This window comes from Primulina tabacum, chromosome 10, assembly GCF_025594145.1.
Source record: "Primulina tabacum isolate GXHZ01 chromosome 10, ASM2559414v2, whole genome shotgun sequence".
Classification (NCBI taxonomy): Eukaryota; Viridiplantae; Streptophyta; class Magnoliopsida; order Lamiales; family Gesneriaceae; genus Primulina; species Primulina tabacum.
Genome location: NC_134559.1, coordinates 32,787,884 through 32,811,247, shown reverse-complemented (window position 1 = coordinate 32,811,247; position 23,364 = coordinate 32,787,884). Strand labels below are relative to the sequence as shown.

The 23,364-nt window shown below is 35.5% G+C and overlaps 1 long non-coding RNA gene across 2 annotated transcripts; it reads left to right on the top strand.

The window, feature by feature from the left end:
* Positions 1-15,351: 15,351 nt before the first annotated feature.
* On the top strand, positions 15,352-23,139 carry LOC142506232 (uncharacterized). 2 transcript variants are annotated; one of them, XR_012804547.1, is made up of 3 exons: positions 15,352-15,628; positions 15,718-15,741; positions 22,775-23,139. It is a non-coding gene; the product is annotated as an uncharacterized LOC142506232 (long non-coding RNA). The 2 variants fall into 2 exon arrangements; XR_012804548.1 differs by having other exon boundaries at positions 22,772-23,139.
* Positions 23,140-23,364: the final 225 nt, after the last annotated feature.

Genomic DNA, 23,364 nt, shown 5'->3' with positions numbered 1-23,364 from the left:
GTTATCAACTTGGACCAGCACATCTTCTACCGTACCTCTTTACACTTCAACAGATCTATCGGCAAGTAAAATGTTACCGAAGTAGGTTTTAAATCGCCTAGATTGAGTTCTTGATAAACTGAATATGGAAGTAAATTCACACTAGCTCTCAGATCAAGCAAGGCTTTTTTAATCTTTCGTTCTCCAATAATACATGAAATAGTAGGACAACCAGGCTCCTTGTATTTCAAAGTATTATTATTTTGAATGATTGCACTTGCTTGTTCGGCTAAAAATGCTTCCTTTTTCACATTCAATTTTCTTTTCACGGTGCACAAGTCTTTCAAAAATTTAGTATATGATGGTACCTGCTTTATTGCATCTAATAAATGAATATTAACTTTTACTTATTTAAAAATATAATAGATATCAGAATTCAAATTAGATTTTTATGTATTTTTCAATTCATGATGGAATGGTGGTGACACTGTCTGTTGAACATCCTCTTCTCAAGTTATGGGTTCCACTTCCTTACCCTTTGGAGTTGATTTATCATCATCTTCACAAGGTTCAAGAATGGATTTTTCCACAACCTTACCACTGCGAAGGGTAATAACAGATTTTACCTGATCCATAGGTTGAGTTACAGAATTTCCAGTTTGTGAATGATGATCCTTGGGATTAGGCTGTGGTTGTGAATGAAATTTACCTTTTTCATTAACATTAAGTACAGATGCAAATTTAGCAAGAGCATCTTTTAAATCTGTCATGGTTTGAGTATTTTGAGTATTGATATACTCTTGCTTTGCAATGAAAAAATTGAATGTATCTTCCAAATTCCTTTTAGGTGGAGGAACATAAGGTACATAATTTTAAAAATTTTGTTGATTTTGGAAATGTTGTTGTATAAATTGTGCAGCATTATCATTTCTTCAACTAAAATTTGGATGATTTCGTCAACCTGGATTGTAACTTTGAGAAAATGGTTCAAAATTTGGCCTTTTGAAATTGTTTAAAACATTGGTGTGTTCATGGAGACATTTTTTAAAAGAGGGCAAAGTGAGAAAATCTTTTGTAGAATGATCACTTTTTTCACAGATGTGACATGCAATTTCTTGAACGGATTTTAATTGACCATTCTTTTTCAATTCAAGTGCCTCAACTTTTCTTGCCAAAGAGATAAATTTGGCTTGGAGATCATGTTCATCCTTGAGGGTGTATATACCTCCACCAGATGTGGGAGATTGAATCTTGTTTGATGGTTCGATTGTACATATAGTATCCCAATTTTGACCATTTTTAGCTAATGAATCGAGATACTCAATTGCCTCGTTTGGATATTTATCTTCAAATGTTCCATTACATATAAATTCAACCATTTTCCTATCTTTAGGTTTTAAGCCTTCATAAAATTGAGAAACAACATTCAAAATTTCAAAACCATGATGTGGACAAAGATTAAGCAATTCTATATATCTATCGCAACACTGATAAAAAATTTATCCTTGTTTTTGAGTGAAAGTGATGATTTGCTTTTTTAAAGAATTTGTTATAAGAGATGGAAAATATTTTTCAAAAATTGTTGTTGCAATTCATCTCAAGTTCGAATGGATCCTGATCTAAGATTTTGTAGTCATGTTTTAGCTTTATCTTGTAAAGAAAAAGGAATAATCTTAAGTCGAATGTTGTTCATGCTACAATTTAGATCATTATATGTGTTGCACATGCATGTATGGATTTTCATAATCTAAGCCATGAAAGTTGGGTAAAAGTTGGATAATACCAGGCTCAAAATTGAAATGAGATGCATCCGGGGGAAAAATTAGAAATTAAGGTGCACTAGTGCGTGTAAGATTAATGTGATCTCTAAGTGTTCTTTGTCTATCATGATCATGTTGGGATTGAATTTCATGTTCATTTTCTTGGATGGGTTCTTCCGCCATGTTTTGTTTAAAATAAAGGGTTATTTCTAATGAGTCAACCACTAAGTGTACGTGACCAAGTGCTCATGCAAATGCAAAAGAAAAAAAGAAAAATACACAAAATCAATAAATATTCGAAGAAAGATAAATAAACTATAAACAAAATTAAATAAACTTGAAATTAAATTATACTTTCCCGGCAAAGGTGCCAAAAAGTTGATGCGACTTTGATTGTTGTACTCCCAAGAGCAGATTGTCCACAAGTAATATAATTCGGTAAGTCGAATATCGTATCCACAGGAAAGCTAAGGTAATTAGAAGTCTACTACAATGTCCTTTTGTTTTGTTTTTTATTTCTTTTAATTGTTTGAATCTTTAATCGGTAATTTTTAATTGTTCAAATTTTAATTTAAGTAGTTGAGATTAGATAATCCACTCTTTGATATTTTAATAAAGTTAACATTAATGATCATTATTGAAATATACTTAATAAAATGGTTCCAATATATTAAATAAACATATTTATATTATGTTATATATTATTATCCTACAGATATATAATATATACCAAAACTTATAAATATTGTCAAGTATTTATTGTGCTATATATATTTTTGTAAACGCTAAATCAAAGTTCCCACTTTAAATGTTTGGTAAAACAAAACAAACATTTAAATGGTACCAAGAAATTAATATTTTGATATATTCATATAAAATAAATCAAAACATCCACTTTAAATGGTTTGCAATACCCAACTAACATTTAAATGGTTCCAAGAATTTAGTGTAACATATAAGAATAATAAATCAAAACTCTCACGTATAAATAGGGTATAATAATGCTTAAAGAAATAAATAGAAATTAAACAATAAATAATGATTAAATAATATAAAATAGATTATTACCTTTTAATAACTTTATTATCATACCAAGAGTTTAACCTTTTCATCTCAACTTTGGAAGTTAGATACTCATTATTCAAAGTGTAAAATTTTAAATATGAAATTAACATGCCAGATATTAAAATGAAGAAATAAAGGAAAAACAAAGAGAGAAATATTATAAACTCAAAAGTTAGTTTATAAAAATGAGGGATATCTCAATACATTACAATGAACCTCTATTTATAGTCAAATTTGGGGAGACAGCCACAAATAAAATATTATTTTGTACACATAAGTCCTCATTGGTATTCCAAAAAATTATGTCATCATACACATCATTTTTGAAAATCTTCTTATCCGATTTTGCTTTTCCACATAAAACAAAACATGTAGAGAAGATTTTTATCTCATTCTTGACACCAATATTGTAAATATTAAAATCAACTTTCTACAGGTCCAAGAATCATCTTAATGCCATTTGCAAAGCCAATGTAATTCTTTTTTTATCGAATCTGTAAAAATAGTAAAAACTTATAATTACACAACAATTTATATTTTATACAATTTATATAAAACATATAATATTTAAAAATTTAATAAAACAAAAACTATAAATTTATATTATAAAACATTTAATTAATGTACAATTTTTTATATTTATAGTTCATCGAGAGGAAAAGTTCATGGTTGTGATTGTACATCATTAGTCCTTACGACTCGAGACAACACTGATGCTCTACATACTAGGATTGTGCTTTGACTCATTTATCGACTCCGCGAGGGTTACAAGGTGACGAGGTTGGTTGCAACCGTGACATGTGCAGGAGCTAGTGTATTGTAGTCAGGAATTCACCTTTCACCTATGGATGTGGATATACTATATGATCTAACGAAATAGTAGTGCATGAAATCTCTAGTCAGACTGTAAGATGTACATTAAGGACATGGGTTCTCTAGTTGTTCATGCGATGACACTATGAATATTTCATGAATGTATCACATAGCTATCGAATCTAATATACAACTCTAGATTAACCAATTGTTGCAAATTCGATCGAGATATATGAGATGAAGGGACCGTACTGTACATTAAGTGATACCAAGAGAATAATGGGGCGATGCTACTCGACGCTCTTATCATGATTCGATTGGTTTAATCAGAAAATGATTATGACATTCTCATGATCAAATCTTGGTGCATGGAATAGGTAAAATTAGGATAAGCCTGAATAAAAGAACAAAGAGTTGTGAACCACAACTAGATGTATCCCTGAGTCATTGAGAGTCACAGAAGCACTAGATCATTTGTTTCGTTGAGAGAATAAATTCAAAGTCATTGAATTTATGATAACTAAAATTTGAGAATAATAAATTCAAGGAGTTGAATTTATAAAATTTGAGAGTTAAATTATTAAACTCAAAGATTGAGTTTATAAATGATCTAATTAAATATAATGAGGGTACGCATAATGGGCTTGTAGGAATACAAGTCCGAAATGCTAATTAATTAAAGTTCTTAATAGACTTTGATATATTAATTAATTAAACTAGTTAGACTAGTCAAATAAATTAACTAAGCCTATTTAAAGATAATTAAGCAACCTAAACCTATATATAATTAAAGAAATTAGGCTAATGGTTCAATATTAAGAAAAGAGGCCAAGAACCCTAGCCTCCATGCTTTGTAATATTCGAAAATACACTCCCAAAAATCTCTTCAATTGTTTGGCCATCGTAAAAATAAAAAGTTTAAGCCGCCTTTTATTTTTAGTTCTCAATGTTAAATCTCTTCTTAGTTTCTAGTGCAATTTAGAATAACAACAAATATTCCAGTTGTGGACTTGATTGGAGAATTGAAGAAAACCTTTAAGAAGAACATATGTAGGGAATACAACAAGAGCTATATATGCTAACCCGGAATAATTGGTGCCAAGTGATTAATTCAGTAAAGGTATAATTATTACACTAAATGAATGTTTAATTCGTTTAAACCATATGAGAGTCCAAAGACGTTATTCGAACGTCAAATATTTTTTTTTTAAATTACGCCCCGTTTTTGGACACGAGAAAACCGATTTACCAACATCACAATCATAATGTATTTTCCTAACTCTTGTTTTCCATGAAGATTACATGACCACAAAGGATTTAATGTTTAAGTTTTGAAGAAGAAGAAAGCCTAGGCATCTTCCGGTCACCTTTAACCGAGCCCAAGTCTCCTTCACCCAATAAGAAATCGACCAAGAAAGGTGAGGTTGGACTTTAGCGTGCTCCAAGTGCCCAAAAGGGCATAAAAAACCAGGGCGGTCCCTAACCTGACCCATGTGTCAAAGGGGAAGACAAAATGATTCCTTCCGATCTCAAAAAGGCTCAGCTAGGGAGGAAAATGACCTTCCCAACAACCCAATGGTCTCTTCTCGGTCAAGCCTTCTAGCCTCATTGCCCAAGGTTTTCTACAAAACCTTATTTCTACCGAGGACTTAACTCAGGTGCGTCGGCCAGGCTAGAAACACTCTCGACACCTAGGGGTGGGTAATGAGATTGTTTCTGGCTCTCGAACATTAATGAACGTGATCATGTGTAATTTTTCAGGTAGATCGGGTTTTTAGTTGGGTTTGGTAAATACCCAAAACCAAAATAATATTAATCACCAAAATAATATTAATCACATCGGGTTCGTGTAGAAAAACCCTACTCAATTAACCCTATCAGGTACCTGATTAAGAAAAAAAGAAAATTTAATATGGGCTTGTTCCATTACTTATTAAAATATGGATGTTGGCGGCAGTACTTAGTAAACTCCAATACCCATCCCAAAGAAAATTTCACTTTTTATACTCAAATTTGAATAAAAAAAACTTCACTCTCTTATTAAATCTGTTAGAGTGGGTGTCCGACAAGCCAACTTGTGGCCCGAGCTTTTATTGACTCTAATATAAAAAAATCTTTATTTTAATAATATTTTACAATTTTTTTTCAATTATGACATTATACTTTATCCGTCTACCCATACAAGCTGCACAGATAAAATTCTTGAATATCCAATAGGTAACATGAGGTCTGCCTCATAACGTAATATCATGAAACTCATTCAGAAGTGAACAGTATATTCTAAATAGGTTCCAATCAGCCGCGTAAAACAAGGATAAAGGTCGCTCGAGCTCGAGACTAGCATCTGTGATGTAAACGCCATGTTTCATTGGCAAAGACATGGAGATGTCAATTCTCACGGATGGGTGATCATATGATGATGCACTGAACAACACTCCCTCAGACTGTCCAAGTGGCTCTCACTTATCGAGTTGAATAGTCTGCGGTTATGGTTGTAAACCATTAGTCCTTTGACCTGGGACAATGTAGGGGTTATACATACTAGCATGCACTTTGATTCGTTTACCGACTCAATTGAGGGTAATCAGGTGGTGAGGTGTGGTGTATTTTTGTTGGAATTATAATTTTGGAGTTTGACAAATTGAACGTGAAAGGATTGAAGAACCGATCAAGACAACTGAAGATAACTGAACTGAATATGTGTAACTGACAATTGCCCGAACTGAAGATTAATTCAGTTTCATTCTATATGTCATTCAGTTTATTTCCGCACTTTCATTAGTTAACTGATTGACATTGACTACGAGATTCGCGAATTCAGTTTATCACTAAACTGATTCATCCTTTGAAAATTTATGAAAATTTTCAAGTGTTTATTCAACCCCCCCCCCCCCCCCCCCTTCTGAACACTTTATCACACCCAACCAATCCTAATAAGTGGTATCAGAGCAGTTGAATCTTGTTCCTGAATATTTTCCATTTACAAATCTGATTACCATGTACTCCTTCAACAAAATTTCAATGTTTTCCAAAGAAGAATTCGACTATTAGAAGATAAGAATGCAGGCTCACTTAGCTGTACAAGACGATGATATATGGAACATCATAACTGATGGATCAATGAAAATATTGAAAGCAAACACTGTTGTTGCCATAACTGATGGTGCACCTAATCGAATCGACAAACTACGTGATGAGTGGACAGCAGAAGATAAAAGGAAAGCCAATCTTGATAATGTGGCTAAAGACGTTATGTACAAGACGTTTGATAAAATTACTTTCAGCAAGATGAAGATGTGCAGAACTGCAGAAGAGATCTGGAAGAAGTTGATTCAGCTATACGAGGGCAATGAGCAAAAAAAAGGAAAATAAACTCTCAGTTGTAGTTAAGAAGTTTGACAACATTTAAATTAAGACTGAAGAGTCTATGAATGAGTACGATGAAAGAGTCAACGTCATTATAAATGAACTGAATGCACTTGAAAAGTGTATTCAAACAAAGAAGTTGCGCTGAAGGTGGTTAGAGGTCTTCCCAAAGAATGGTATGTCAAGACCATGGCTATGAGAGAGTCAAATGACCTGAATAAGGTTGAATTTCATTATTTGTTTGCTGATCTCGAAGCCTATGAGTTTGAACTAGAAACAAGAGAAGGAGAGCTTTTTACACCACAGATCACAATTGTCCTTAGTGCTATCAAACTGGAACCAACTGGTTCAGTTGAGAAAATAACAAATCTGTTGAGTAATTACTCCATATCATTATTTGTGAAGAAATTTTGTAAATTCATGAGAAGATATCAAGGTTCATCCCAGAGGCAATATCAGAAAAACAACTCGAAGGAAGAACCAAATTCTTGCTATAATTGTGGTAATCCATGACACTTTATTGTTGACTGTCCTAAACTGAAGAAGGACAATAGACATTCAACTGAAAAATTGAAAAGATCAGTTGAATACAAAAGAAGAGATAAGAATGAAAAGAGATCATTCAAAAAGAAGCATGAAGTCCTGCTAGCTGAAGAAAGCAAATCAAAATGGGCAGAGACTGACAGTGAAGAGTCAGAAACTGAGAGCTCGAGCGGTTCTAGCGATGATGAAGAAGAAGTTAAATGCTTAATGGCAGATGACACAAACTAGAGTAAACAAGTTAACATTTATTTGACTTCAGCTCCACTGATTCAGCTCTACTGATTTTACATGTGAAGAACTCATTTCAACACTACTTGACATGGTAAATGAGTATCACAAACTTGCTCGCTCATTTGAAAAAGCCAAAGCTGAGAAAACTGATCACAAAGACAACAAAACTGAAACTGATGAGTCAGTTGAATTGTTGTGTCTGAAAAGGGAGATTGCAAAGAAAAAAGCTAAAATGACCGAGAACCAATCCTTGATTCAGCAGTTAAAAACTGAAATTTCAAAACAAACTGATCTGAGTTCAAGTATGGAACAAGTCATCAGCGACTCTGACTGAAATGCAGAATTTAAAAAAATCAGTTGCTGATAAACCTGGTTTGGGCTTTAATAGCATTGATGAAACTTTTGCAAGTGATACCATGCCAAAGTTGAATGAGCACAAAGGGAAATACATTAACTTTGTGAAATCAACCGTGGTACAAGAAATTTTTGAACCAAGTAAACCTATTGTCCAACCGATTGAATATAAGAACAAAGCTAAACAGTTTAGAATTGGATATAGCCATGAGAGTCCAACTGGTTCACGAAGCTGGCTATCTAAACGATTCAGCTACAAAAGTTAGCACTCTAGGAATGACTATTACAATTACTACAACTGTAAGCCTGTTCAGAAGAGATATCGGGTGAACAAGCAGCTGAAAAAGGTTAACAATCATATTGTTTCATCGGCACACCACAGACCACACACACACAAGTCAAGAAGAACCATTTGGAACACAGCAACATGAAAGTCAGATAGAATGATCCTAGTTTGGGTTCCTAAAGGATTAATCAGTTTAGGACCCAAATAGATGTGGGTACCAAGATTATTTATTGTGTGTGATAGAAGGTTCCATGTACAACAAAAGAATCAATTTGGTACTTGGATAGTGGATGCTCGCGACATATGACAGGGGATGCTGAATTGCTATCCCAACTGATTAAACACTCTGGTCCAAACATCAGTTTTGGAGACAACTCTAAAGGTGGAACTCTTGGTCAGGGTAAACTTATATATGGTAACATTATTATTAACGATGTCTTACTGGTTGATAATTTGAAGTATAACTTGATTAGCATCAGAAAGTTATGCGACAATAACTTCTCAGTTCGGTTTGACAAACAAACGTGCACTATTAATGTAACGTTCTGAAAATTTGAAAGTCCACGTAAATCACATGTATGCAAGTTATTAAATTTTTTTGGTATTTTATTAAATTTTTTAAAGCATTAAATGCATGTTTATTTCATGAATTTGTTTTTAAATTAATGGTTTATTTAAAGTTTCATGCATTAGGATTTGAAGTTTTATTTCACGCTCGAATTAGGAATGGAGACATGGGATATTCAGAAAAATAATTTTATTGTTATCTTTAATTATTTAATATGAGGGTTTTTTAAGTATGATTTTTGAAAATGGGCCTTGGTTGGGTATTTTTACCCGCCGAAAAATATTTTTATTCGGTATGCAAATTTTATCGATTCGAGTGACTTTTTGAGGGCTCAGGCAATATTTTCAAAAACGTACCAAAACGAAATATTTTTTGAGAGTGTTACAGGGTTTGATGGATTTATTTTAATGTTTAATGGGCTCAAAATCCAGGGCCATTAGGCTGTTATTATATTAACATAAACCTAGTTTTATTAACCCTAAACACTTTTACCCTTCAACAGCCGTCAAACCCCTTATTTCAGCAGAATTTTCACATGTAAACAACAGCAAACCAACAACAAGCTTCAGCCCCCATTGTTTCTTCAAGAAAGCTTCCTCCCCGTCTCTCCGATTCACGTACCGCGCGTAGTTCTTCGAGCTTTTGATCATATAAACGCTAAGACACGCCATGTACCTTCTTTTTATCATCATTAACGTTGTATATATGCTGATATGTGTGTTGGATATGTTTATTGTTCGGTCCTTGCATGATAAAATGTTTATACATTCGATTTGACAAGAAATACGTATAGTTCGATTCATAACTCATGTTTTCAATGACTTTCATGTAAGGGACTGCTAGGGCATCAATTTTAAGAGCTATAAAAACTGTATAAGGTGGCGTGACAGGGCTGGAGTTGAGGAATGGTCGAGTCATGGTGACGGAAGATCGGTATGAGTGTTTAGTTCGACGCTTGGGCTAGGTCGGGGTATGGAGAGGGATTCAACTGTGGGGGTGATGTTCCAAGACACGGTGCAGTCCTAAGGGGGTTGAGTTGTGGTCTAGGAGGGTACAACCGCGGATGGTCATGAGCTAGGGGTTGGTCTTCGAGAATGAACCGAGCGCGGCATGTGTGGTTTTATTTCGGGTGAGTCGCATTAGGGAGATTGCATGGATGGTAGGTGTGGTTAACTTGGGTTCAGTAGAGTGTCTTTGGCTTGGTCTAGGTCCTAGGGTGTGCTGGTTGGGGGCTGGTTCCGTCTAGGGTGGGCTAGGCTCGAAGGAACAAGGCTAGGTGTCTTAGGGTTTTTTCGGATATCAAGTGCAGAATTATTCCAGCAACTTTCGGTTACTTTTTGATAGTCATAAGATGTCTGAATTAAGTGGGTTTTAGGGTGGAAATGTAGGTTTAAGTCATATTTCAAATTGGGAAAAGTTTGTTTCAAATTGGGAAAGGTTTGGTAAAGTTTCGAGTTATCTCAGGTTAAATTTGGGACCCCGGTCCAAGTTTTAAAAAGAATCATGTAAGTTTTGAATTGGGCTCGATATTACGTCTAAGAAACACTTATAAATATGTTTTAAGATGTTTTAAGGAGTTTATTAAGCTTTAGGTCGAAATTTATAGGTCCAGGGTTAAATTTGTCATTTTGGCTTTCAAAGGGAAAAAATGTCATTTTTCACCCGGGGTGAATTTTTAGGCCTAGCAGCGCCCCGAGGACAAATTTATCATGCTTTTAAATTTTTATGCATCATGAATAAGATTTTTATGAAATTATGAAAGTTACGTTGCATGCTTGATTTTAAGAAAAAATTACACATGTGCATGATTTTGATAAGTGATTAAAATGATGATGATGTTTTGAAGGATGAGAATTAGTTGTGACTAATGATGTATATGTAAATGCTTAAGATGTATATGAAAATGTTGATGATGAGGCTTAGGCACAGCAGATGGTAATACTGTCACTGATGTACGACAGCCGCTGGGTACAACGGTTTATGTAGATGGATCCATCGTATAATGATGAATGATGTTACGAAAGTCACAACTAATGAACTGAATTCATTAAAGGAAATGATGTATAAGTATATGATGATACGATGAGCTGTTTTGACATGTAATGATTTCATACGACATGTTTACATTATGCTTTTGAAGTTCATGAAATGAATGTTGATTACAGTATATTTTCACTGCTGTGTGCTATTTATATGTACTTTTTATTTTTGGTACAGGTGTGTTGAGTCTTTAGACTCACTAGGCGTGTGTGATGCATGTGATAATTTTTTATCAGGACACTGGAGGTGATGAGGACTGAACGGGCGGAGCTGGTGGTGCACGTTAACCCGAGGACCTTGTATTCTTCCGCAAGAATATGATTTTGTGGGAACACGTTTAAACAGCTTTTTAAATGGTTGATGATTTATTTTGCTGAGGGTTTTGTCAGATTTTAAAATGCTTGACGTCTTATATGTTTAAACGGTAATTGTTTAGGTTGGTTGCTCTTTACATAATTTTAACTGTAGTTATTTTATTCAGCAGTGGATTGATTTTAGAAAATGAATGTTTCAAATTTTATGTATATATGTAGGCATGGTTTTGTCCATTTCCTTTAAAAAAATGTTTAGTAGAATTTTAAAGTTTCAGTTGATATCAGAGCCAGGGTCCTGTATAGGGTTGTGCCACCGCCTACATCTACTACAGCTCAATCTTCAAGCCTCAGTCTGTAAGTTTAAAGGTTTTGAAAGTTTTATTATGTCACCTAAATGTTTACATGATATACGTTTTACAGTATATGTTTATATGTCGTTATGTTTAGCGATTAGATGTTTTAAATTTTTTTATGCATGTTACGACATGAAATGAGAAATTATATGATTTTCATGCATGATGGCTTTTTGGTGGAATTGGAAATGATTAAGAATTTGGCTATTGCTCGTTAGGAAAAGTTGAAGATGATTAGACTATACTTGTTTTTGATTAGTAAGTACTGATGTTCTACTCTTTGGGTCCTAAGTTAGTCCTGAAGATTATGAATGATTTTGGGGAATTTGTAGATTTTCTAAGAAATTACTGATGGTTCGTGGTTACTGGTTCAGTTAATTCTTGAGGATTTCATATAAGGAATAATAATTCGAAAACTACAACGATCTTTTGAAGTATAAAAAAATGTAGAATATATTTAGGATGCATGCAATACCTAATTGAATTTAAGGATTGAATTGCATGAATAGAGAATTTTAAGGACCTAATTGTAATAACCAATAATTTGAGGACCTAATTACAAAAATAAAAATTCTAAGGAACTATTTTCGAATTTTCTGAATTTTTGGGATTAAATTCTGAGTTTTGAGAATTTTAAGATTTAATAGGGCTGAAATCGAAAATGTTATGGGGACAAAAACAAAAATTTCGAAGAGTTAGAGGGCCAAAAATGTAATTTTCGAGAACAATAAGGGCCCAATTGTAAATTTTTGAAATTTTTGAGGATTGAGTTCGAAACTTTTGAGGAACACGGGTTAAATAAGTAATTTTTCAAAGTTATGAGAATTGATTTCAGGTGTAATAAGCTTAAAATTATTGAATTTTATGTTGCGAGAAACCTATAAAGTTGGAATTAGGAACTCCAAGAACTTATGGGTAATTGTGGAATTTTATAAATTTAGGACAAATTAGATAATTTTCGAGGAAATTAAGAATTAACTTTGCAATTTTTAAGATATTTTGGGACTAGTTTAGCATTAAGGGAGAATCGAATTGTTTAAATGATATGAATTTTTGATGATCTAGGCTTGAAGAGATATTCACAACCCTGAAACATCTCGGTTATGATGTTATAAGGAACGATAATCAAAGGCATTGTAGGATGATTCAATACTGGGCTTGAAAATCTAAGTGTTAATGATATAATTTTGTGGAAAATTAAGAATTTAGAGTGATAATAATTTAAGTTAAAGTTGATCAATTAGTTAAGATACAAGATTAGACATTGAGTTATCAATTTTTTGGAAATTTAAGTTTGATGTGCCATAAGTTTTAGTCATGATCTTAACAGTTAAGACTATAATTGTGTTGGAATTTGATTTTTCTAGAAAGTTGGGTATGATTGATGGTTAGGTTACTCGATAGACATATGTAAGAATTGAGGTAGACACCTTGTCTTGAGTAATTTTTTAAAGTCATTAAGAAACTTTAGAATAAGTGGATATGTGTGTTGGAATAAGGTTATCTAAGACTATTTGGGTTTCGTAAGCTTGAATTTCAAGTTTATAAATTAGGTGATCATACGAAAATTTTGGGTAAAATTAAAACAAAAGGGGAATTAGTAGTGTTCTACATAGGTTACCAATGAACGAAAATTAAGATTTTTATCGAGTAAGAAATCTAAAACCTTGATATGGGGATTCTAGAACTCTATAGGTTATAAGTGAAGTTGATTTATTAAAATTAGTCTAAGGCTATCATGTGATAACTTATTAAGTTTTAGTACTAATTAAGCATTAAGGATACATAAGAAAGCGACATTTGTTTCAAAGAGGAAAGTCTAGAGGTCTTAGACCTCAACTATATTGTAATTGGAAAGGGAATAGTTTAAACATGTAATTGATGCTAGAAGAGTTTTATTATTTAGGTATGGGATCGATATTGTATATTTTGGGTTTTATGGATTAACGTTGCTCGAAGTTTAAGATTTGCAACAATTGTATAATTGGGATGTACTTTTAAATAGTTAAGTTACGTTAGTTTGGTGCCGTAAGAGAGATTCGATTCAAGGATCTTAGGCTAATATTATTATGGAGTTAGGATCAGGTTTAACTTTTAAGTGTATTCCTTAAGATAGAAGTCGATCAGTAAATTTTGGTGCTAAGGTTTCTTAAGTTGAACTGCATAAATTCTATTGTAATAGGTCGATGAACATAATGGGATAGTATAAGAAAAGTAAGGTGCATAGGTTTGGACATCTATTTCTAGTATGAGGAATTGCGAGCAAAGTCAAAACTCGAGGCCATAGTAAAGAGAACTAAGCCACCATATATCGTTTTAAGCTGAGATTCGCAAAAAATAATTTTGAAAGCAAATTTAATTAGGATTGAGGAGACTTAAGGACAGCCTAAAACTTATTCTATCGGAGTAGCGCAGCGGAAGCGTTGATTATTGGGATAGTTCAATTAGGAGTCAAAACTTTTTGATGATCGAGGGTAAGCAAATTTCGGTTACGAAATTCAATTTAAGGGGGGTAGATTGTAACGTCCTGAAAATTTAAAGGTCCACGTAAACCACATGCATGCATGTTATTAAATTTCTTTGTTATTTTATTAAATTGTTTTAAATCATTAAATTCATGTTTATGTCATCTTTTTGTTTTAATTCATGGTTTATTTGAAGTTTTAAGCATTAGGATTTTAAGTTACATTTCACGTTCGAATGAGGAACGGAGACCGGGATATTTAAGAAAAATATTTTTGTTGAATAATTATTTTTAATTATTTAATATGGGGTGTTTTTAAGTATGATTTTTGAAAATAGACCTTGGTTGAGTATTTTTACCCGTTGGGATATATTTTTATTCGGTATGCAAATTTTAACGATTTGGGAGACATTTTGAGGGCTCGGACAATATTTTCAAAAACATGCCTAAACGAAATATTTTTCGAGAGTGTTATTGGGCTTGATGGGTTTATTTTAATGTTTAATGAGCTCAAAATATTTTTTAACCCTTTTACTTTTAATTATGGCCCATTAGGGTGTTATCATATTAACCTAAACCTAATTTTATTAACTTAAACACTCCTACCATTCAGTAGCCGTCCAACCCCTTATTCCAGTAGAATTTTCACATGTAAACAGCAACCAACCAACAGCAAGCTTCAGTCCCCATTGTTTCTTCAAGAAAACTTCCTCCCCACCTCTCCGGTTCACGTACCGCGCGTAGTTCTTCGAGCTTTTGATCTTATAAACTCTAAGGCACGTCATGTACCTTCTTTTTCTCATCATTCACATCGTATATATGCTAATATGTGTGATGGATATGTTTATTGTTCGGTCCTTGCATGATAAACTGTTTATGCATTCTGTTTGACAAGAAATACCTATGGTTCGATTCATAACTCACATTTTCAATGACTTTCATGTAAGGGACTGCTAGGGCATCAATTTTAATAGTTGTAAAAACTGCATAAGGTGGTGTGACAGGACTGGAGTTGAGGAATGGTCAAGTCATGGTGAGGGAAGATCGGTGTGAGAGCTTAGTTCTACGCTTGGGCTAGGTCGGGCTATGGAAGGGATTCTGTGAGAGCCCAGCCCAAGTTATAACACCCAAGCCCAGCCCATTTGTTTTATTAATTAATTAAATAATATAAAATAATGTACAGAAGGTAAAAGAAAGAATCAGAAGCGCTTTTCTCTCTCCCGTAACTTCTGTCCGTAAAAGTCAAACGATTTCTTCTGCCTTTGACCGCCCGTAATTCCACCAACTTTCAACGATTTTCGAAAGTAAGCATATTTTCGAATCCTCTCGACGAGAGCTATCCATTGATACCAAAATTTCGCAGAAAACTTGCGACTCCCGGAAACCCGTCAGAGACCGCTGCCTGTTTTCGCCGGAAAAGTTGGAAGAAAGCTTGTGTTAAGTTGTTTGAAGCTTAAATTCGAAACTTTGAGCAATTGTTGAAATTTTAGAGGTATAATTCAGATTTTAGGGTTTCAAATTTTGGGCAATTTAATTCAATTGAATTCCAATAATTAATATATATTTGATTATTGATTGTAGGTGCTATATTGGAGCCGATTGGAGGTATTAAGCTAATTTTCGAAATTTATTTAGATAATATTTCGAATTTAGCTTATTAATTTGAGAATTTATGATTTGTGAAATGTTAAGTCGTTATTGGGATGTGTTTATAGCATTAGAAATAAAAATGAACATTTTGGAAATTGTTGTTGCGAGTTCCCAGATATTCTATCATTGAGTCATACTTTTGCCAGGGAATGCCCTGTGTAGCTGTACTGTTATTTTATGATGTTTTGGATTACTAGTTGTGTGATTGAGCCTTGTCGACTATGTATGCATTAGTCCTGGCCAGTGCGGCTATAGGTTTGTGAATTGCTGTTATGACTTTCTTTCGAGTATATAAATGTTGTTTGTGTTGCTTGGAAATTTTTGGGATGCCCTACTTACGGGGAGGTCATGCCGAAATTTCTATTGGGCCAAAAGCAAAATTTTTAATCGCTTTCGCTATTTACATTAAAGAATCCTGGTTGTTTGGTCATTAAACGTTATTCGGAAGCACGGGCCCCCACAGTTGGTATCAGAGCGTAACTGGGATATGCTCGAATTAGAGTCTAGGGCACTTGAGTCTAGACACAAATAAAATGATTGTGTATGTGTTTGACTATTTGCTCTTGTTTGAACTATGTGCTGTGATTTATTTGAATTAGCCTGAGTTAGCACTGTTGATTAAATTTTGAACTTAGTTTAATAACTAGCTATGAGACTAAGTTTCAGCTTTCCTTTGGTTCTTTTGTGCTTATTAAGTTATTTTGCCTTGGTCTTAAATCCTTGTGTGTTATAGAATGGCACCTAGAGGAAGAGATAAAAAGGGAAAAGAAGTTGTCATGGAGTCAGAAGCCCAGAATGTCCGAGGACTTGAAGATATTGTCAGGGGTAGACGTGGTCGTCCTGCAGCCCAGGTTGCTTGAAACGTGGAGGAAGAAGTGAATCGAGAAGTCGAGCAGTTGACTCAGAAAGTTGGTGGGATGCAGTTAATAATTTCTCAATTTCAAGAATTACCTCCTCTCAAATTCATGAAAATGGCGAAAAAGCATCCGGATGGTTGAAAAGTATAAACCATCTATTTAATTTGCTCGAATATACCGAAAGTGTTAGACTGAAGCTGGCAATCTATAAGTTAAAAGATCGAGCACAACTCTGGTGGGAAGCTGCAGAGGAAGCACTGAAAGCATCTGGAGAAATCATTACTTGGGAAGTATTCCGTGCTCAGTTTACCCAAGAATATGCACCTCCTTCTTATTATTATGCCAATGAAGAAGAGTTCAACCAATTGGTGCAGGGAAATAAAACGGTTGTTGAATATGCTTCTCAATTTTCTGCTCTTTTGCCATATGTGCCACATGTTGCAAGAAATGATCAGTCCAAACTTTCCCGTTTCCTTCATGGGCTACAAGGGACTATTCATACTTTGGTGATGACTGGATCGCCTAATACATATGTTCAAGCTGTAGAAATGGCGAAGAAGATAGAGGCTAGTCTGCTCAGAGGAGAATCACGGCCAGTTCTAGTTCCAGCTTCGACTTCTCAAGGATCTGGAAGTCATATGCCGATGCCAGCGGGTTTATCTCCTTATCAGCCTCAACAGTCATCCCAGCAACCGAAGCAACAATGATTTAGGGCAAGAGGAAAACAATTTAAAAAGAAATCTCAATCCAGCTCCTCCAGTTCAGGTAGTACTAGAGGGAGCAGTGTTGTTGGGTCTTCGAATGCTGTGTACTGTGACCGCTATGGTGGAAGACATTTTAGTTCACAGTGTATAGGAGTCCAGGGGTCTTGCTATATATGTGCTCAAGTTGGGCATTTTGCTAAAGTGTGCCCCAATGCTCAAATACAGCAATTTCAGCCACGACAGTCTGGACAGGTTCCCCGAGGACCAGCTTTCAGGCCGTATGCTCCTGCACAGTCATTTCAGCAGTCTGGTTATCCACCACCTCGAGGTCCTCCTCAGCAGCAATATCCGGTGCCGCAGCAGGCTCGAGTACATGCATTGACTCAGGACCAGGCTCAGGATGCACCAGGCGGAGTGATTGAAGGTATTTTCTATGTTTTTGATTATCCTGCGCGTATATTGATAGACACTGGAGCATCTCATTCATTTTTATCTGCTGCATTTGTTGATGAGCATGAGATTTCTACTATTCCGTTGTTGGATACTGTGTCTGTGGCTACTCCTGCCGGTGTATACTTGATGTCTCGTGAGATAGTCATAAATTGTGTAATTAGATTTGAGGATAATATTATGATAACTAATCTAATCAAGTTAGCCATGTCTGATTTCGATTGTATCCTCGGTATGAATATATTGACGAATTATCGAGCTACTGTGGACTGTTTCCATGGAATTGTCAGATTTAGACCGTATTATGGCAGCAAATGGAACTTTTACGGTTATGATTCACAATCTCGCATTCCGTTAGTATCAGCAATGGAAATGTTCAGGTTGTTGTCAATCGGCAATGAAGGATTTTTTATCTATGCTCTTGACGCAACACAAGAAGAACGATTGAAAGTTTCTGATATTCCTATTGTCAAGGATTTTCCAGATGTATTTCCTGATGAGATTCCGGGTTTTCCGCCTCAAAGGGAAATAGATCTTAGCATTGAATTGATGCTAGGGACAAATCCTATTTCTAGAGCACCATATCGTTTAGCTCCGACAGAGTTGAAAGAACTCAAAGAACAACTTCAGGATTTACTGGAGAAAGGCTATATCAGACCAAGTATGTCCGCCCTGGGGAGCTCCAGTATTGTTTGTAAAGAAGAAAGACGGAACGACGAGAATGTGCGTCGATTATCGACAGCTGAACCGGGCGACTATGAAGAATAAGTATCCTTTGCCGCGTATTGACGACTTCTTTGATCATTTGTAGGGTACTTCTGTGTATTCCAAGATTGATCTTCGTTCCGGCTATCATCAGCTCAGAGTCCGAGAGGAAGATGTTCCTAAGACAGCATTTCGTACACGTTATGAACACTATGAATTCCTAGTCGTACCGTTTGGTTTTACTAATGGTCCAGCGGTTTTTATGGATCTAATGAATCGTGTATTCCGGGAATTCATAGATAAATTTGTTATCGTTTTTATTGATGACATCTTGATTTATTCCAAGTCAAAGAAAGAGCACGAAAAACCTTTGGAATTAGTTCTCCAAACACTCAGAGAAGCACAGTTGTATGCCAAATTTTCGAAGTGTGAGTTATGGATGGACAAAGTTTTATTTTTAGGCCATGTTATATCAACACAAGGAGTATCTGTTGATCCTAGTAAAGTTGAAGCTGTTATCAATTGGCCTAAGCCAACAAATGTTTCCGAAATTCGCAGCTTTTTGGGATTAGCTGGGTATTATAGGCGTTTTATTGAGGGATTTTCTAAAATATCTAGGCCTATTACCTAGTTAACGCAGAAAGATCGACGTTTTGTGTGGACTGCAGAATGTGAGTCTAGTTTCCGGACTTTGAAAGAAAATTTAACCACAGCTCCAGTGCTAGCCTTGCCTTCAGGCTCAGGTGGATTTGTTGTTTGTACAGATGCTTCTCAAAATGGACTGGGTTGTGTTTTGATGCAAAATGGGCGAGTGATTGCATATGCATCTCGTCAATTGAAGCCACATGAGACTCGATATCCTGTTCATGATTTGGAGTTAGCTGCCATTGTGTTTGCATTGAAGATATGGCGTCATTATCTGTACGGAGAACAGTTTGTGATTTTTTCTGATCACAAGAGTCTGAAGTATCTTTTCACACAGTCTGACTTGAATATGAGACAACGTCGATGGTTGGAATTGCTTAAGGACTTTGATTGTGAGATTCAGTACCAGCCAGGGCGAATGAATCAAGTTGCAGATGCTCTGAGTAGAAAGGTTCAGCCTAAAATGTTGACATCTTTAACTATTTCAAAAGTTCATGAGCATTTGGGAACTTCAGGATGGACTTACCAGTCTAGGGGCGACTACTTTATAGTTTCATCTATTCAAGTTGAGCCACATATTGTTTTTAAAATCAAAGCAGCACAGAGAACTGATCCGCATGTTCATAGATTGAAAGAACTGACTCAGACAGGTCAATCAGACAAGTTCAGTTTTGCTTTAGATGGATGTCTGCGCTATAATAGTAGACTTGTGGTTCCGAATTTGATAGATTTGAAAGAATCTATACTTCGAGAAGCTCATTGTAGTCGACATAGTGTTCATCCTGGAATCAGAAAGATGTATCATATTTTGAAATCTCATTATTGGTGGGAAGGTATGAAGAAAGAGATTTCTGACTTTGTAGCTAGATGTTTGACGTGTCAACAGGTTAAAGCTGAGAGAATGAGACCTGGTGGTATGTTACATAGTCTTGAAGTGCCACAGTGGAATTGGGAGCACATTGCTATGGATTTTGTGACACACATACCTCGTTCTACTCGTGGTTGTGATGCGATTTGAGTGATTGTGGATAGATTATCTAAATCAGCTCATTTTATTCCTTATGATCGTACTACTACTTATAAGAAAATGGCAAAAATGTACATCGATCATGTAGTGAGATTGCATGGTGTGCCTGTAACCATAGTATCGGATCGTGATCCCAGGTTTGCTTCAAAGTTTTGGGGTAGTTTGCAATCAGCATTGGGTTCAAAGTTGGCAATGAGCACTGCATATCACCCACAGACAGATGATCAGTCAGAGAGGACCATTCAGACACTCGAGGATATGTTGCGAGCAGTCGTGATGGATTTTAGTGGTGGTTGGCAGGAATCATTGTCACTTGTTGAATTCTCTTACAATAATAGCTTCCAAGCAACCATCGAAATGGCGTCATTTGAATCCTTGTATGGTAGAAAGTGTAGATCTCCGATATGCTGGGAAAATGTAGGAGAAAGACAGATGTCAATGCCAGAATTTATACAAGAAATGAAAGAAAAGGTTGAAATGTTCAGGAAAAGAATGAAAGCAGCTCAGGATCGTCAAGCCAGTTATGCTAATAAAAGGCTTAGGCCTTTAGAATTTCAGGTTGGTGATCAGGTTTTCTTGAAAGTATCACCGTTTCGTGTTACTATGAGATTTGGGCGCAAAGGGAAGCTAGCTTCGCGTTATATTGGTCCATATGCGATTGTTGAGAGGATTGGAACTTTGGCTTATCGTTTGGACTTGCCGCAGAGTCTGTCTGCGATACATGATGTGTTTCATGTATCTATGCTACGAAAATACGAGCCGGATCCTTCTCATATCTTGAGGACTGATGAGGTGGAGTTGGATAGTTTTCTTAGCTATGTTGAGCATCCAGTGCAAATTCTTGATCGTAAAGAAAAGCAACTTAGGAATAAGACGATTCCACTGGTTATGGTGCAATGGAGTAGACATGGGAGAGAAGAAGCTACATGGGAATTAGAGGCTAAGATGCGTCAGGAATGGCCTCATTTGTTTGAAAATTTAATAAATTATTCCATGTATTCTGATTTCCCTATGTACTATCAGTGATAAATGTTTGTAAACCTCTTTTGTATAAATGTTGTGTATGGTAGATTTCGAGGACGAAATCTTTTATTAGTATGGGAGAATGTGAGAGCCCAGCCCAAGTTAACACCCAAGCCCAGCCCATTTGTTTTATTAATTAACTAAATAATATAAAATAATGTACAGAAGGTAAAAGAAAGAATCAGAAGCGCTTTTCTCTCTCCCGTAACTTCTGTCCGTAAAAGTCAAACGATTTCTTCTGCCTTTGACCGCCCGTAATTCCACCAACTTTCAACGATTTTCGAAAGTAAGCATATTTTCGGAATCCTCTCGACGAGAGCTATCCATTGATACCAAAATTTCGCAGAAAACTTGCGACTCCCGGAAACCCGTCAGAGACCGCCGCCTGTTTTCGCCGGAAAAGTTGGAAGAAAGCTTGTGTTAAGTTGTTTGAAGCTTAAATTCGAAACTTTGAGCAATTGTTGAAATTTTAGAGGTATAATTCAGATTTTAGGGTTTCGAATTTTGGGCAATTTAATTCAATTGAGTTCCAATAATTAATATATTGGATTAATTATTGTAGGTGCTATATCGGAGCCGATTGGAGGTATTAAGCTAATTTTCGAAATTTATTTAGATAATATTTCGAATTTAGCTTATTAATTTGAGAATTTATGATTTGTGAAATGTTAAATCGTTATTGGGATGTGTTTATAGCATTAGAAATAAAAATGAACATTTTGGAAATTCCTAGTAAATATCGAAAAATTTCAGATTCGATATGATCAAATTTTCAAAATTTCAAGATTGTATATTATTGAGGAAATTAGGTTTATTAAGTTAAATAAATCATTATATTTGACTTTGCGATAAGTTTTAGAAATATTAAAGCCTAAATTATGGATTTTAGAAATTTAGCTAAATTAGTGAATATTGGAAAAACAAATGGAACTTGATATGGAATGTATTATTTGCCACAGGATCGGATTATGCGAGAAATATTTAAGAGATTTTGTGATAAATTAAGGATTCAGTTGAGGTACGTATGAACTGTTTTATTATGACGTCTATAGTGATGTGGAATGACGTGAAGTACCTTCTGTGAATACGTGATTGCATTCATGTATTTATTTGAGTTGATACATAGCATTTCGAGCCTTGACTCCGTTGATTGCTAGCATTACTGATCTTTTGAGCTGTTGCGTCATCTATGGAGCGAGTGATAGGATTAGATCACTCCTGACATCTCATCGATGGAATGAGTGATAGGATTAGCACATTCCTGATGACTGCTCGAGAACTGACCGGGTCGCTACCGGACCCTCGATGCTACGTGCATGGATGAGCGGCGGCATGATATTACGTTGCTGCATTCCTGGCACGGGTGGCCACTGTTCCTGTTGCTGATGCGTTTTATTGGACTCCGTTTTGGTATCAGTTATTTCATTGTTACCGACACGCATTGCATTGCATATCATTGCATTTTACTTGATTTTATTTCACGTCAGTTATAATTGTCATAATTTTACTGGTTCGTCGTACTGGGGCCTGACCCCTCTTTTCTGTTTATGCTGTGGTTGTTTTTGATGCCATAGCAGATTATCCAGGAGGATTTGACGCGTCTTGTGGAGCGTCAGGTAGCGGTGCCCAGTAGTTGGATTGTTGTTGCGAGTTCCCAGATATTCTATCATTGAGTCATACTTTTGCCAGGGAATGCCCTGTGTAGCTGTACTGTTATTTTACGATGTTTTGGATTACTAGTTGTGTGATTGAGCCTTGTCGGCTATGTATGCATTAGTCCTGGCCAGTGCGGCTATAGGTTTGTGAATTGCTGTTATGACTTTCTTTCGAGTATATAAATGTTGTTTGTGTTGCTTGGAAATTTTTGGGATGTCCTACTTACGGGGAGGTCATGCCGAAATTTCTATTGGGCCAAAAGCAAAATTTTTAATCGCTTTCGCTATTTACATTAAAGAATCCTGGTTGTTTGGTCATTAAACGTTAATCGGGAGCACGGGCCCCCACAGATTCGGATGCTGGGGTGATGATCCAAGACATGGTCCAGTCCATAAGGAGGTTGCGTCGTTGTCTAGGAGGGCACAACCGTGGCTGGTCATGAGCTAGGGGTTGGTCCTTGTGCATGAACCGAGCGGGCAAGTGTGGTCCTGTTTCGGGTTAGTCGCGTTAG